The sequence below is a fragment of the Rhagoletis pomonella genome, unplaced genomic scaffold (assembly GCF_013731165.1).
Source record: "Rhagoletis pomonella isolate Grant_MI unplaced genomic scaffold, Rhpom_1.0 Rhpom_scaffold_00002, whole genome shotgun sequence".
NCBI classification, from domain to species: domain Eukaryota; kingdom Metazoa; phylum Arthropoda; class Insecta; order Diptera; family Tephritidae; genus Rhagoletis; species Rhagoletis pomonella.
The window spans coordinates 72,488,147-72,492,195 of record NW_023458556.1 but is presented as its reverse complement, the minus strand read 5'-3'; the positions used below and the strand labels follow the sequence as shown (position 1 = coordinate 72,492,195).

The 4,049-nt window shown below is 37.3% G+C and overlaps 1 long non-coding RNA gene across 1 annotated transcript; it reads left to right on the top strand.

The window, feature by feature from the left end:
* The first annotated feature begins 3,111 nt into the window (after positions 1 to 3,111).
* On the top strand, positions 3,112 to 3,802 carry LOC118734719. Its single transcript, XR_004992415.1, has 3 exons — positions 3,112 to 3,151; positions 3,224 to 3,351; positions 3,414 to 3,802. It is a non-coding gene; the product is annotated as an uncharacterized LOC118734719 (long non-coding RNA).
* Positions 3,803 to 4,049: the final 247 nt, after the last annotated feature.

Sequence of the window (4,049 nt, the reverse complement as noted above, 5' to 3'; positions counted from 1 at the left end):
TAAAACTGCCGAAGCTTGTGACCCCGAAATAACCTCGGGCTTAGGGTATAAATTACTACGCCCGAATCCTGCTGATCTTTAATGACAGTAACGGGAATAACATTGTTGAAAGTAGTCCTGTGACCCCGAAGACCCCCAGGCAACTAAATAAATTAAAAATACATAAATTAAGATAACTAAGGCGTGGCCCGCTGGCACTTCACTTACTATCCTCACGTGAAACCAGCCAGATCGGGCGTTTAAACTAAGTTTAAACTACAGCCGAGCACTGAAACACTGGCCCTTAAAGTAAACGACGCCTCAGAAACAGTATATGCACTGAAATTCACTAATACGGGCACAAATTTTCACATTTTCCTTTCTAGTTCTTATTATAAGTTATATACATATCTTAACAATTTAGCACAATTGAAACATGTTTACTGTCTAAAAATTTGCTATTAAATAAATTGGCTCTTCTAACATTTTCCTTTAACATCCAGTTCGGTTTTGTTTACTTGTAGTACACAAATATCATCGCCGCCCGGACGGCGCAATCTTGTATTTTATCATTCATGAAATAAAAGTAACATCAGATAAGTAAAAAAGAACGTAGTATTTTTAAGGGAGCTGTCTATATAATTCCAGGACATATCTTCTTCTTCTTATTTGGCTTCGGCGATTTTGGCCGAGTTCAACAAAGCATACCAGTCGTTTATCTTCTGTGCCAACTGTAGGGATGCATCACGGTGGAGAGAATACAGAGGTGGCGCCGATGACGATACCGCTACTCGGCTCTCAGTGATTTTGACAGAATCAGCTGTTTTGGTGACGTCATAGTAGAGCAGACAGCAGTAGTGATGTGCTGAGTCAATACTTTTAAGTACCCAATACTCTCGATACTCGGTACCGAAACATTTAGGTTTCGAATAAAAGCGCACATAGGCCAAAAATATGGAAAAAACGCCTAACAAAACCCGAATGTAAGAGCCAATAGAGCTTTTTTACTGATTCAAATGAATGATGTATATATGTCGATTCGATGCCATAATACAGAGAAACCGTTACTTGTTTGAAGCAGTTTTGTTCCAGCTGAATCGGACGATATCATTTTTGTAGGCCTGGGACAGATTCTGTAACCAGTTAACGACAATTTTCGAATCGGTATCGTTTTTGTGTACGTTTGATATCAAATATTTCTAAGTCAACAAGTGCGATATCGATCCGAAACTTGTCGCTAACTGGCTACAGAATCCCTCCCCTGAAAGGCTTCTTCATCCATCAAATTATTTTTCTTGAACCTTGGATCGACTAAGGTTAAAACTGATAAAATAATATTTTTCTGTGGCGATAAGTTCAAGTGTTTTAGCCGATATCATATAAATTAGTAATGAAAGTTTTTTCTAAACCTGAAATGCATATAATGGCGAGGGTTTAATGTAAATAATCGGTATCGGATACCGAAATCTTTTTTAAGTATTGGGTACCGAGTATTGGGGACAATTCAGCACATCACTAGTCGTCCTCATTCTCGCCGCTCTCAGTTGTCTACTCTACGAGGACGTCACGCTAAAATTACTCTCACGAATTCTGCTGCAATCGGCGCAATCTTGTATTCAAGGCGTATTTAACAAGGTGGTGTTGACCGTATATAAGTAAAAAATTACACTAACAAATTATACGCTGATGTCCATACTGTCATTGGTATGAGTTACAACAAACACATCATTTTGACGTAATGGCCTCCACGGCGAAAAACTCAGCTGTCGCCCCAACACCACCTTGTTTAATACACCTTGCTTGTATTCCATCATTCTTGGGGATGCATACGATGCATCGATATTTTTGAAATATCGATAATATCGGTTCAAAATTTGGTAATTCTCTAATGTAGGGTAACAACCCCTAAAAAAGGTCCGGAAAAATCAGGAGGGGTACTAAACGACGCGTTTCGGTCCCCCTATTAACAATCCGGAGGGGGAGGCTAATATTATTAACCATTTAAAAGTTATGAACAAAAAACTTTTGTTAAATTTCGTTGTTTTCTATGGGCAATGACACCGACAAAGATTAACTAAATCACCTGTTCTCACTTTTTAAACACTATTAAAATATATAATTTAACTTATTTATTAAACAAACACTTGTCAACTTCTTTTTAATAACAAAATAATCTATCTTAGGTTGATAAAACTGTGTGTTCCCGACTTTTCCGGACCTTTTTTAGGGGTTGTTACCCTACACTAGAGAAAAACCTTAAATTTTCCTTTTAATAGGTGCGTTCGACAAGTCAAAAATTTGTAATAGTTTTCCCAAATTTTTACTGGATGGCATTCGATAACGACAAAAAATTATCCAACACAAAAATTGAGAGAGCAAGCGTTCATTTTGATGCAAGGGAAGCGTTCATTTTGTACAGGCAAAATTTTAGTCAGCAAAAATTATCCAACACGAAAACATATGATCACAAAACATATGGTTGCAATTTTTGTAAACAAACAAAATTGCATTTTCCGAGTTTTGGTATTTATATGCTTTTTGGCTGCCTGCTATGTGACTTTATGATAGCGCCAACTAGTTTTTACTTCTAGAAATGTTCCTGGCGAACATTGAAAGTTCACTTTCCTTTTTTCTTTTATGGAGGCAACATGAATTTCAGTTTGTTTACAAATAAAACATAAACAAAGTCAGCTGGTTTGTCTTCTTCTTCCGGTTTTTGCAAGTAATGGCTAATTTTCTGTTCGTTTACTTTTTTATCTCTTTGGGAGAGAATTTTCGCTTACTCTCTTGATTTTGATTGTTGGCTGGTTTTTGTTTTTGTAGCTGTTTCGTGGTGAAAGTCCTTTATGGGGGCCAAATTTCCCCACAAGAAATTGAGCGCATGGTTGCTTTTGCATTCCAAAAGAACGAATATTAGAAAACATTGAAAAAAAGTCTGAGATAATACAATTATATTCTACTAGAAATAAACTCAATAGTGTGCACTAATTAGATAATGTGATAATCATGTTTAAAAACTCTTTTCAAGTCTTATTTTTCAGGAAATAATATTGCGGACCAGATTGCTCTGAGCGCTTGTGTTGTTTACCAAGAAAATGCACCCCTGTTGGTTTTTATTTCTGTATCGCATCGCGGTGAGTTTCTATTTCTTGGTGATTCGGTTTGTGAAATGGTAAACAAATTATTGAAATTTATTTATTTGATGTGTTTAACATTTGATTAATGCAATTTTCTGTCTTTTCAGACTATTAATTACAAGCACAGCATCATCAACGGTGATTGCAAGAACTACTGCAATCCCTGCGGTTTTTCCTCTTGGTAAATGCGTTCTGGTCGTGACCAAGGTGGTCTCCCAAATCGGCTGGGAATAAGGTTAGTCATTTTCAATTTTATATCTTTGTTCATCGACATTATATGATATGTGATCATTGCAGGCTATTGTTGCAGAACAAAACGCCACAACCACTGTTGTGGTAAATATGTTCCAGCAGTACTGCCCACCGCCGTCGGTGTAATGATTTCGATAGCTGAACAAACGCCATCTCCTGGGCATTCCCACATGCCGACAATAGCTATTATATCACGTGTGAATAAAACTGCGGCTAAATTTGGTTATTAACAGTGCAATAGTGCCATGTCATTGGCAAAAACACAAAGGGCTGCTGGCACATAGGGGTTGTAAAGTTTTTGGAATCGATGAACTTACTGGAAGAAGACGATGGTCGAAAACATATGATGAAATATCCTCTGACATGCCTTTGACAATCGTTAAGTCAGACGGAGGCTTCACATACGATATTTCACACATGGCTGGAATTCGTTAGCGGACAGCACACATTTACAAAATATTTATCGTGCATGCATATTCGATTCCGATTTTATGGGTCGATTACGGAGGACAACCGAACTTCAGTTGGTTGGCCAGTGGATGAAATGGTATTACCGTTGGCAACTAGCAACTGAAAGCTGGTAACTGAGTTGCTATATTGGCAACTGCATTTTTGTGGCTGCCGGGAAATTTTGATTGAGATACTGTATTTCTTTTTTCAACTTTTTTATTTTTTTTTATT